The sequence below is a fragment of the Miscanthus floridulus genome, chromosome 14, assembly GCF_019320115.1.
Source record: "Miscanthus floridulus cultivar M001 chromosome 14, ASM1932011v1, whole genome shotgun sequence".
In the NCBI taxonomy this organism is placed as follows: Eukaryota; Viridiplantae; Streptophyta; class Magnoliopsida; order Poales; family Poaceae; genus Miscanthus; species Miscanthus floridulus.
In genome coordinates, this window is record NC_089593.1 from 30,206,508 (window position 1) to 30,219,929 (window position 13,422).

Genomic DNA, 13,422 nt, shown 5'->3' on the forward strand with positions numbered 1-13,422 from the left:
GCCCGCCACGGCGAAGGTGGCGGAAAAGTGGGCCATCCGATGACCAAAAAGTGTTGAACATACAGCATCTTCCTCACGGACGGCGCCAACTGTCAGTGCAGAAAGTGACCAACACGTAAATATTTGTAGTTTTGCCGTACATTATGATCGGAGGTAGCCTAGCACTCAATGACACAGGGTTTATACTGGTTCAAGCAATGTGTCCTACATCTAGTTTGAGTTGGTCGGTGACTTTATTCCTGAGCCCAGGTGCTCGAAGTTTGTAGTGGGGTTACAAACGGAAGGGAGAAAGATGGGGGTATAAGAGGTCCAGTCGGACTTTGGTCTGAAGGGCCGAGAGTGATGGGCGCCCCGCTGTGTGCTATGTCTTTGAGCGTGTGCTCGAGGTTTGAACCCGGTGGCTCTATCGTTATGTACTAGTAAAACTGATCGATCTGAATCAACCTATCTGTTGGGAGAGAGCGCATCCCCTTTTATAGATTAAGGGGATGGCCTTAAAAGTGAGAAGGAGAAAGTACGTATGCTACTAAGTCTTGTTGCCCACATCGGTGGATAGAGGATGATGGTAGGCACCCACAATACTGTTGAATGTCAGATGCACGTAGGAGGTTGTGTTGTGTTCTTCGGGTATGGCAAAACGTCGGCGCCTACCACACTGTTGATACTTGGAGGCATGCAAGGGGTTTTACCATGTTCGTCCGGTATGGTAAATGCTGGCACCCACAACACTGTCGATGCCTAGAGGCATATGGGGGGAGCCTTCTCGTATTTGTCCGGTATGGGAGTTAATGGCGCCTACAACACTATAGGGAAAAATGCCGGCGCCTACAACACTGCTTGAGTTCTGTCATGCTAGGAGGGTCATAGGGTACTGCCTAGCAGGTGCATAGGGTATGGTCCCTGGTATTGTGGTTTGACTTTTGTGCCCTGCCTTACTTTCTTCGTTCGTTTCCTGGTCCTTACTGAGCGGGCGTCCCCAGTCGGTTGGCCCTAGTCGGCTCTGACTGCGCTAGTTGGAAAGGAGCTTGTAAGTAGGGGTTCGGCGTATCGTCGGTCGGAGACACGGGTCGGAGTCAAAAGCGGTGTTTGGTCAGGCCTTCCGGTCGGAGAGGCCGTCCGGAGGCGGGCTGGAGACCGAAGCGAGCGCTCTGGTTCGAAACGGGCATCGTTCCTCCTCAACCAGGCCTTCCGGTCGGAGATTGGATTGTCCTTCTAGCCTATCATCTAGGTATTTCGGGCCAGCCCATGAGTTGCGCGTTGCTCGCAACGTTGTCTGTTGGGCCGAGCCTTTGTTGGGAAGCCGGTCTATGAGGGACCCCGGGTTTATGAACCCGACAAGTCAATATGAGCAGGGAGAAACATCAAAGGATGGGGCAACAAGGCCGCGTATCACATCTTGGATTTTGTTGAACAAATGGCAGCGACAGAAGGAAAAGGATTATCAATGTTGGTTAGAAGAGCAAGAATACCAGCGTCAATAGGAAAAAGAGATGTATGAAATAAGACAAGCTAAATCACATTGAAATTGTCCTTTCTTCAGACATTGCTAGAATGAAGGTTTGAAATTGCCTACCAGAAATAACTGTCCAGAATGCAACAAGCAATATTGGGAGTTTAGGCAATCTCAAGCCTATCGCCAGTCTATTCATGCTCAAGATGCGTATCATCATAATAACATGGATCGGCGCTTAAAAAATAGAAGTGTTCATGATCAGCTTGTAAAGCAAGTTGTTGATCAAAACTGGACTAATTATGAAGAAGAAAGTAATAAGGGAGAATATGTTTGGCAGGAAGGCCAATGGTGTCCAGGAGGTTTGATAAGAAGTCAAAAAAGAAGAGTGCAACGCCTAAGGAATAGAGAGTTATAACAGGCTCAAGTATCTGGTAGACCTCAAGTGTGACAGAACCACCCAATTTATACAAGATCAAGTACGGCTGTCCCCGCTAACACGTTGACACGCGCATACTTTCACTTATATAAACCCGGTAGTCCGCCGAGTGTCACGCAGGACCTCGGTAAATCAACATCACAACCAAGATCGCGTGATTAAGCAAATACACATCACATACATAGAGTTGCAGCGGAAATAATATTACAAATGGTTTCACAAATAATAGTATAAGTTTGGGTTTCAAAACCGATTCGTGAAAACAACATTTGCTTTCAAAGGATTGCATTGATATAAGTTCCAAATACATTGCTAGCATAAGTGACATCCTTAGACAAAAGCATGTAGATGAGAAGTGAATATAGAGTCACCGAGCCCACCGGTGGTTAGCCACCATCCTCAGCAGGTCAAAACCTTACCTGCAACATGGTGGGATAAACCCTGAGTACTCGAATGTACTCAGCTAGACTTACCCGTCATAACCAGAAATAAAATTGACTCCAAGGAGTATGCAAGGCTTTATAAGTGGAGGTAGCTTGACAACATTTTGCATAAAAAGCGATTAACTCAATTATACAATTATAATTCTGTCATCAAGTTAATTAGAACTATCCATCTCTAAATTAGCAACTATCCTGTGCCAAACATGTGGTATATCTTTTTAGAGCATACAATAGTAACCATAGCAGGTATAGTAATTTCATGTTTATCCGAACCATCACATTCCATAATACAATTACTACGATGTTGGGACTAGCCAAGTTTCTCACTATCCGGGAGAGACGGCGATTCGAATCGATTTCAACCAGCTGGGAATTTATTCCTAACACAAACCCAGGCAGACCCGATCAATGGTCACCTTAGGTCACCTTTGGTACAACTCCGGTCCACATTTCGTGGGTCCGTACCGCGCCGCACAATCTAGGACACCAGATGCCAGGACGTTCAGCCCTAGCCTGCCCTTGGGCTCAGTCTGATCGCCCCCCCGCAAGGAGCGCACAACAGAACGGGTCCCGGCCTGAGTTGAGCTACTCGGCTTCGCAGTTGGAACGAGTTATCTGGCCAGCTAAGTGATAGGCATGCGTTCAATCTTGTTAGAAGCGCCAACAACGGTACGGTCCTTAATCGACACAGACAGAATCACATGAGTCAACCTACACATAGACTCCGCCCGGCCTCGATTTACTTTTACCCCATGGTTCTTTTCCACGATAGCAAATATAGCCAACCGTGCTCCAGTATCCACCTATATCTCGCAGGTGACAGGATATCACCCGACTTCTACCGGTCTAAGCATGGCTAAGCATATATTCGATCCTGGACCTATACCGGTTAAAGGTGTAATATCTGGACAAGGAATTTATATGCATCAAGTGGTTCCATTCAACTCTTATAACCTAATGCATCAATCATAAGTACTTAAGTAATCATTTGTAAAATACTGGGAGACTTAAAATGCTCCGGGGCTTGCCTGGGATCCGACACAAGTCAATTCAGTTAGCTTGCACCGACTTGGTGACATCTCCGGTCCTAGCACTTGCTTAGTCCTTCCATCTTCGGGATAGATCCACCAAACCCAATCTTCGAGTTCGGCTCCACATCACATCCTTCACGTGGTTTATCTAGCGTACCTAAATGAGATGCAAGATGCAGGTGTATGAATACATGGAAGTGCAATAGATAATGCAGCGTATGCAGTAAGTAAGACAAGCACAAGGTTATGTTAACATGCACAAGCACTTCGCATTGCTTACTTTAAATATCGCACAATTTATAATGCCACGATAGCAAAGAAGATGACAACACCAACCATGACACAAGTTTCCCAAGATCTCAGGTACTCTAACTCAACCATCATCAAAGGTATGAGCCACACTTAGCAATATACAAGCAAACAACTATAATTGGAATCTATCAATTTCTGGACATGCAAACAGCAGCTACAAGATTTAGCTATAACTGGAGTTACACAAATCCAAATGACTTGCAAGAAGACATTCTGGAAAGCTTCGACAATTCATATTTAATCATCTTAGCATGATTCTCAAGTTAACTAAGTCAAATATACCCATTTACAGAAACTGGTCTAAACAAGACAGAGAGTAATCAATTGTATAACCCAACTTTAAACAACTGTAACTCTTAAACTACTTGGACAAATGACACCACATTTTAACAGCAGATAGATACATGAATTATATACAACTTTCTTATTATCATCTAGGTGTAATTCAAATCCTATCTAGATCAAACACTAGCATCTTTCAGATCTGCTCCGAATACAATCAAAACTTGATAGAAGACTTAAAAGTCATGTAACTCCTAAACTATCAGGCCTATGGTCTTACAATTTGAACACAAGCAAGATTATGAAATTTTCTACAACTTTTGTATTCACTACAACCATAGCAAACATCATTTACACCACGAAAATAATTGCACAAGCAAAACTACAAATCCAGCCCAACAGCAGTGGTATAGAAAACTGATAGCAACTTCAGAGAAGCATAACTGGAGTTCTAAACCTCCAACAAACATGAACCATAACTTTTTGAAAAGCTTAGGAAGTTACCTACAACTTTATTATTCTCGTATTAAGATGATTCTACAGTTAGAAGGTTCAATTAATCCAATAATTGCATCTCTGTCCAAAACATAGACAGAAACTGACATGCCACTTTAAACAGCTATAAATGGAGTTATATATGTCCAATAAATGTGGTTCTAGACTTTTCAGAAAGCTTGTCAAATTCTAAACAACTTTGTTGTAAACACCTCAAGCTAATTATACAACTAAGAAGGCCTCACAGTAAGAACAAGGAAACCCCTCTCTGGGTTTGGGCAGAAACAGCCACTGATATTCAAGCAACTATAACTCCAGATCTACTTAACCAAAATTTATGATATTTATCTTTTTGAAAAGCTTAAGAAAAGTAATAAAACTCATGTATTTTCATCAAGTCATGATTCATAACTTAACTGAGCCAATTAATTCAATCATGCAGACCTATTCAGAATAGGGACAGAGCAACACAGGGAATTTGTTATTTTTATAACTCTCAAACCATCAAACCTAAACTCGTGAAATTTTTACCAGACATCAAACATCACCATAGTAATACTCCATAAAAATTTCACATTTATTTGAGCACCACAACTGCAGTTATGAAAAAGACAAGACATGACAAGTATTAAGAACCTAACTGCATAAATATAATTTTACAGCAAACTATTTAAACTAAAACATATCATATTATAGATCTACTGCATAGACAATTTCACAAGGATTCCAAAAAGTCCTAATTTACCATTTTACGATTTTCCTACAAATTACTACGAATTTTCAAAGTGGATCATTCAAATCTACCTAAATTAAAGAAAAGATATTTAAATCTTTCATCAGGGACCCTGCAGAAAATATAAATCAAACATCAGCGAAGAGGTCCTTTAAGCACTATTCAAATGAGTCAAGGACTTTGCATCTTGGCCCTTGGACTTGCTCTAATTGTTGCGCGAAGCCCCTCTTCTTCTTCAAACTGAACCGAGCAGAGGACACGTCGGAACCGGCCGGTGGCCGATTCGGCCGGCTGGAGAGGGGCGCCGGCGGCCACAGAGGGGAGGCGCTGGGGCTTGTCCACGGAAAGCTGTGGCCGCGCCTGGCTGTGGCCGGCCAAGCCACAGGCAGCAGCAGTGTAGCGGCTGAGCAGCTTCCGGACGTCACTACCATCAGCGGCAGCCTCGGCGACGGCGGCGAGCTCGGCCGGAGAAGAGACGGCAGCGGAGGAGCACCGTGGGAGGAGGCGAAGACGGAGCCGACAGCGGCCTTAACTGGGCGACTGTGTGAGAGTGGCCGGCGATGATGGAGCTACAGCAGCAGCATGGTAGCGGCAGGTGCTGGTTGGGAGAGAGAGCAGGAGAAGGGAGGGGAAAGGAGAGGGAGAGAGTGGAGAGGGCAGGGGAGCTCGGGTCTGCACTTATGCACAGCAAGGAGGCGAGCTGGCGAACGGGCGCAGCACAGCGGAGGCCACGCGGCAGCGAAGGCGAGCGAGTGCAACACGCGGCAGCGAAGGCGAGCGAGTGCACTGTCGGTACTGTTCATCAAATTCAAATCTCCAATTCTACCTAAAAAATACAACTGAAACTCATATTTCGTGCCTCTGTAACTCCTAAACCGCGACGAGTTAGCAAAAACTCTATTAATAAAAGTTATAGATCTACATACCATCTCCAACTTTTCTTAAGTGATATTGGTCTAATTCGCAAAGGATATCAAGTTGCATCGTCACAAAGTTAGGCACATCGAAACTGTAAACTCACTTTGACTTAGAAAATTTTCCTAAGTTCCAAAACAGTACCATGTTGATTATTGTGAGCTCTAAACGACCAAGTTAAGCACTGAATTAGCTCAGGACCCAAAAATAAAAGTTGTTTATATAATCAAGTACTACAACTTTGCTTAAGGGTGCACTGCCATGCAAACAAGGTAAGCCATATTTCAAACCAGGTCAATGTAGCATCACGGTAAAGCTTAAATTAGAGCTCATGACCGATTGAGGCGTTTTCTTGACCTTTTCTCAACACGAACCCTTCATGACTTTTGTTGTAGATTTCAATTTGAGTCGTTTGGGCAAGGTAGCAAGGTTTGGTTGACGATCTATAATTCCATTCACTTAATAAAGCAATCCAAGAAAGATTATAACTTATCATTTCATGTAACTTTTTTATTCCAAACTTCACGAAGCTTTTCCAATCATCCATGTGGGTGGAAATTGATGTGAGGCACATGAAAGAAGTAGATCCAACATTACTCAAGCATACTTTTTGGAAAGGGCAACATGTAAGCAATGGTGCATGGTCCAAGTTTAAGTGGTCGCTTATTTTGTAGATTTGATCTTGAAACTTTCATCACCACTTAACATGTCATGTTTGAGTTTAAACCCATTGCTTAACTGGTGACAAACACCTGGGGTGTTACATCAAGTGTGGCATGTTAAACAAACAGTCGATAGAGGGCGACCGTCGGCTAATATTCAAATGGATTTTCTATTACCATTAGAATTTAGAGTTCTAGCAGATCAAGAGCTTATTCAGATTTTGATGAATCAGAGTATGAAGAGATAGTTGCCAAGCTAATAATTATACTGCAAGCTATATTTGATAAGCCAGTCAAGCATCGGCACTTAAAGGCTTTATACGTAAAAGGTTTTGTTAATGGGAAGCCGATGAACAAGATGTTGGTTGATGGAGGTGCTTCTGTAAATCTTATGCCTTACACCACTTTTCGTAAACTTAGCAAGAGACCAGGAGATTTGATTGAGACTAACATGATGCTTAAGGGTCTTGGGGGTAATGCGTCTAAGACCCGGGGGGCAATGAATGTTGAACTGACAATTGAGAGTAAAACTCTGCTCACCACATTCTTCGTCATCGATGAAAAAGGGCCATACAGTTTACTCCTTGGTCATGATTGGATTCATGCAAACTATTGTGTGCCATCAACCATACATCAGTATTTGATTTAATGGCATGGAGATGATGTCGAGCTGGTTCGCGCTGATGAATCTATGAGTATCGCAACAGCCGATCCAGTATTTTGGGAGCTAGAAGACTTTGAGTGCTTTTCTAGCAAGTTATGGGAAGGAGGCTTCATCAGAATCAATAATGAAAGCCAACAGCCGATCCAAGCAGTTGGCTTTGAAAATTTGTTTTAACGGATAATCCAATAGATGGTACAAATGGCAAACTAGGACATGGCTTCACGTCGGCCGATGAATTAGAAGAGATAGATATTGGTTCTGGAGATAAGCCTAGGCCAACATATATAAGTGCCAAGTTGGATCCTGAATATAAACAAGAGTTGGTAGATCTATTAAAGGAATTCAAAAACTGTTTTGCTTGGGAATACTATGAGATGCCTGGTTTAGACCGGTCGATTGTTGAACATCGATTGCCAATCAAACCTGGATATCGGCCGTTTAAACAAGCTTCGAGGAGATTCAACCCAAACGTTCTTGATGATATCAAAAAGGAGACTGAAAGGTTGCTAGAAGCAAAGTTTATCCGACCGTGCCGATATGCAGAGTGGATATCGAACGTTGTTCCCGTATATAAGAAAAATCGGAAGTTAAGAGTTTGCATCGATTTTAGAGATCTGAACAAGGCTACACCCATGGATGGTTATCCAATGCCGATAGCTAATATGTTGGTAGACGCAGCAGTCGGGCACAAGGTTATTAGCTTCATGGATGGCAATGCAGGATATAACCAAATTTTCATGGCTAAGGAAGACGTAGCAAAGACCGCTTTCAGGTGCCCTATCACAATCGGTTTATTTGAGTGGGTTGTGATGACCTTTGGTCTGAAGAATGTCGATGCAACTTATCAGAGGGCAATGAATTATATTTTTCATAAGTTGATCGGTAGGATTGTTGAAATCTACATTGATGATGTGATGATAAAATCCAAGGGGTACAAGGTGCATCTAGCTGATTTGCGGGAGACTCTGGAATGCATAAGAAAACATGGTCTAAAGATGAATCCTAATAAGTGTGCCTTTGGAGTATCAGCTGGACAATTCTTGGGTTTCATGGTCTATGAGAGAGGAATCGAAGTTGGTCAAAAAAGCATAAAAGCAATTGATAAGGTAGTGCTCCCGACTACTAAAACAGAGTTACAATCTTTGCTTGGCATAATTAATTTTATCAGGAGGTTTATTTCGAATTTGTTGGAGAGAGTTCTGTCATTTTCTCCCTTGTTGAAGTTGAAAAATGATCAAGAATTTAAATGGGGTGATGTACAACAAAAGGCGTTTGAGGAGATAAAAGAATATATGAAATGTCCGCCCGTGCTGGTCCCTCCTCAGCAAGGTAAGCCTTTTAAGTTGTACATATCGGCCGATAACCAAACAATTGGATCGGCCCTGATGCAAGAGTTCGAAAGGAAAGAGTGAGTTGTTTTCTATCTCAGTAGAAGGCTTCTGGATCTAGAGACAACATATTCTCCCGTCGAGAAGTTATGCTTATGCTTATATTTCCCTTGCACTAAATTACGACATTACTTGTTGTCGGCTGAGTGTACAGTTGTCTCCAAGACTGATGTGATCAAGCACATGCTATCAATGCCAATATTAAATGGAAGAATGGGAAAGTGGATTCTTGCATTGTCAGAATTTGACTTGAGGTACAACTCGGCTAAAGCAGTCAAAGGGTAAGTAATAGCCGATTTTATCACCCAGCATCATAAGCCAATTGTTGGCTATGTGGAGTCGGTACCCTAGACGTTGTTCTTCGATGGGTCATCATGCAAGCAAGGTGGTGACATTAGTATTGTTATTATTTCACCTCGGGGGGCAAGTTTCAAGTTTGCTCTTCCAACTAAACCAATGATTACCAACAACCAAGCGGAATATGAGGCTATTCTTAAGGGGCTTCAACTTCTTCATGAAGTAAAGGCCGAGGCAATTGAAGTATTTGGAGATTCATAGTTAATTATTAATCAGTTGATCAGCCTATATGAGTGCAAAGAAGATACTCTGAGGGCATATTATGATGACTGCCAAAGGTTGCTCAAGGAATTTCCTCATGTCTCTTTTCAACATATTCCAAGAGCACAGAATTAAGAGGCTAATCATTTAGCTCAAAGTGTGTCAAGTTATCGGGTGTTTCAAGAAGTCTTAAGTAGTTAAACCTCGAATAATGATTGGAGAATTAAAATAGTCGATTACCTTAGGAACCCATCACAGAGAGTTACCAGGAAGCTAAGGTATAAATCGACTAAGTATGTTTTACTGGATGATCAGCTATATTACAAGACAGACGATGGGGTGTTGTTCAAATGCCTAAATCAAGAGGAAGCCAAGGTGTTGATGGGCGAAGTGCATGAGGGGATATGTGGAGCTCATCAATCGGCTTATAAGATGAAATGGATTATTCGCAGGACTGGATATTTCTGGCCAACAATACTACAAGACTGTTTTGAATATTATAAGGGATGCCAGGACTATCAATGTTTTGGTAATGTCCAGAAATTGCCTACATCGGCTATGAATCCAATAATCATACCATGGCCATTTTGAGTTTGGAGAATTGATTTAATTGGCCAGATTTTTCCGCCCTCAAGTAAAGGACATAAGTTTATATTGGTAGAAATGGATTACTTCACTAAGTGGGTTGAGGCAATTCCTTTAAAGATGGTAACCTCAAAGAACATGGTTGATTTTGTCAAGGAGCATATTGTGTATCATTTTGGGATTCCTCAAACTATCACTACCGATCAAGGGATAATATTCACATTAGAAGAGTTTGGAGATTTTGCTGCTAGTATGGGAATTAAGTTGTTAAATTCTTCTCCTTACTATGCTCAGGCTAATGGCTAGGCAGAGGCGTCCAATCAGATTATGATTAAGATGATCAAGAAAAAGATTGAGGAACTACCAAGGAAGTGGCATTCGACGCTTAATGAGGCACTATGGGCATATAGGATGGCCTGTCATGGATCGATTAAAACATCCCCTTATGAACTTGTGTATGGTCACAATGCAGTCCATCCTTGGGAGATTCAAACTAGATCGAGGCATGTCACGTTGCAAAATGATTTGTCAGCCGAAGTCTACAAGAATCTTATGATAGACGACTTAGAGGACTTGAGTTTCCATCGGCTGCGTGCTCTTGAGAATATCGAAGCCAATAAACTGAGGGTTGCAAAATATTACAATAAAAAGTTCAAGGGCAAGCAATTTTCTGAAGGAGACTTAGTCTAGAAAGTAAAATTGCTGATCGGGTCAAAGGACAGTAAGTTCAGCAAATGGTCGCCTAGTTGGGAAGGACCTTATCGGATTAAACGTTGTGCGCCTAGCAATGCTTATATTCTAGAAACACTAGGAGGAGAAGAAGAGTTTGGCAGAGCAATCAACGGAAAATATCTAACGAAATATTATCCTAGTGTTTGGATTAATACTTGACAGTCGATTAGTTCGATCATCGGTTCTAATAGCCAATACTAGAAGGGTGTCGCCTCTAGTTCAAAAAATGAACCTGAAGGGGAAAAAGCCGATACAATATGTATCGCCTATAAGAGCAAAGCAATCACGGATAAATTGATGCATGGAACATGAAGTACGAAGCAAAAGAAAAATCACTTAAGACGAAGAAATTGTTTGCTAATGTCACCTATTACAAGCTACAGGCCAGAAAACACTCTGTTTACTATATCATCGGCCTAGGAAGTAAGGGCTATAGAGTTGGCGGTGTCGAAGAAATCCTCGACCAGGCGCTCATGATCCCTAGGGTGTGCACGTGGCTGGAAAACCATGGGGAAGAAGCCGAAGCTCGTGGCCAAAATGGGCTTGCGCAGCAGCCAACGCCATGGCAGCACCATGACGAACGCCATGAAGAGCAACCTCCCTGACATGGTTTGGGATGTCGTGCAAGCGAACCACCGAAATGGCGTATCTGGCATTGACAAATCCCGTCGAGTACTCTACAGATGATCAAAGGCTTTCTAGCTGAGCCGATAGATCTAAAAGATTCAAGGGAGGGATGATCAAGATCTTGAAGACAAAATTAAGAAAAGACAGAAAGTTGTGGTAGGCATCTCACCCATGATTCTGACCTTGGCCTTGGCCAACCTATCCTCCACCGGGTCGACCTCGAAAGGCGATCGGCATTGAACCATGGCCAGAGCCAATTCTACGAGGGAGAGGCAGTCGACGAGATTCTGGCTAGCCCGATCGATGGAGGCAAGCAGATCATCGTTGTTGATCTGCCTCCTCAGATAGTAGGGGAGCTGGTGGTGAGTTGTTGACGAGGATGACCCCGAAGGCTGAGCGAAGTTGGCTCTATGCTCTGGGTTAGTGGGGGCATCCCGAGTTGCACCCTCCTAATAACAAAGGCGCTAGAGTGATGACGCTGATCCGTTGAGACCTCCTCAGCAGACCTCTTGTTGTTCTCCATGATCTCAAACCTATGGGAAAGCAGAAATCGCACCAAAGACACGAAAGGTTTGGGACGAAGCAGGTTGTTTTTTGATCCACAGTCGTGGTCCGTATATATAGCCCGGAAAGGTGAGAGGATAGACTTTGCCGGGGTTATGGAATTGAAGTCAGATATGGAAATGGATTGACACTCTAGAAATTTAGGGGACGGATCACGAAGAGATAACAAATTCAGACTTATTGCTTCCCATAATCGCAAAATATCGTGGGATGGATATGAAAGGTTTACATTGACCAGCGATCAACCCACCAAGGCTTCTTTGGATTGAAGGGAGTCCAGATCCCCACAAGGCCAAAGGTCATCATGAACCGAGTCACATCGGCCCGTTGATAAAATTGCATCAGGAGAAGGGGAAAGGCCGCCTGCTTAAAAGATGCCCAACCGATTTCTCGGTGACTAGGAAACAATGGGAAAGAAAGTTGCCTACTAAAAAGATGCCCATTTCTCGGTAGCTGGGAAACTATGGGAAAGAAATCTGTGGTTTTCCTAATGGGCATTTGATGAAGCGAACAAGGGGAAGGTGTCCACACATTTTAGCCCTTGCAAACACTAGAACAGCTCTACGATCATAGAGAGAAGACTCAGGTGATATCACAAGAATTCTTCTAACCGCGGTAGCTGATCCTCTTGCTCGACAAGGCGCTAAGATGAGTGACACAATCACCCTATTCACAAGAATTCTTCTAACCACTCAAGATCCTCATAACAAGAAATTAGATCATAGAGGGTCCGACGGAGCCAGAGCACTCGAGAAAGTAGGCAAAAGAAAAACATAACTGAGTTATTGAATTGCTCTCACCAGAGTCAGATAGACATTTTATAGTCGGCCTAAAAGATGGACCCAAGCGCCCGCGAAGCAATGATGCTCTCATAAAGTTTTGAAGCATGGGCTCATAAGATGGCAAAGATAGTGACAGACAATAGACCCTAGATCAAGATTCTCTACTCGTGACCATGGACCTATCGGGGGTACAGGCATGATAATTTTGGAATAAAATTACTTTTATCCCAAAATTGGGAGGCATGTGTTTACACCAAAATTTAGGAAGAAGAATTGCCGGAACTCGAAAGCTCCCAAGATCGTGTCATCGAGGAATCGATTGCATAAAGGTCGGTATCAGCTGATTCGAATGCAGTACTGGAATCGGCGAGTTCTTCAGTGAGCAGGGATGCATCAGTCTGGCCAACCTCCGGCTTGTCTGTAAGTACCGTCATGGCTTATACTTCTGTTCATACGGCTGCATCGATCCGGTCGGCCTCCACTGCGACTCTGGTATAAGCTAGTTATCGACTCTTGTCTAGTTCAAGTATGACTGCATCGATCCGATCGACCTCCACTGCTCGAACTAGATTAAGGTCAAGTTATCGGCTCTACCTAAGAGTGGCAATCTTTGGTTGATTCATTAAGCTATCGATCTTGCTGATGTTCTTATCGTCATTAGTTTGTAGCAACATGAACCTACCCGATCGAGATCGATTTAGATCGGCCTTATATCCTTTGGGTCCGTCGTTTGCTTTGTCACAACATGATACTTCTTACA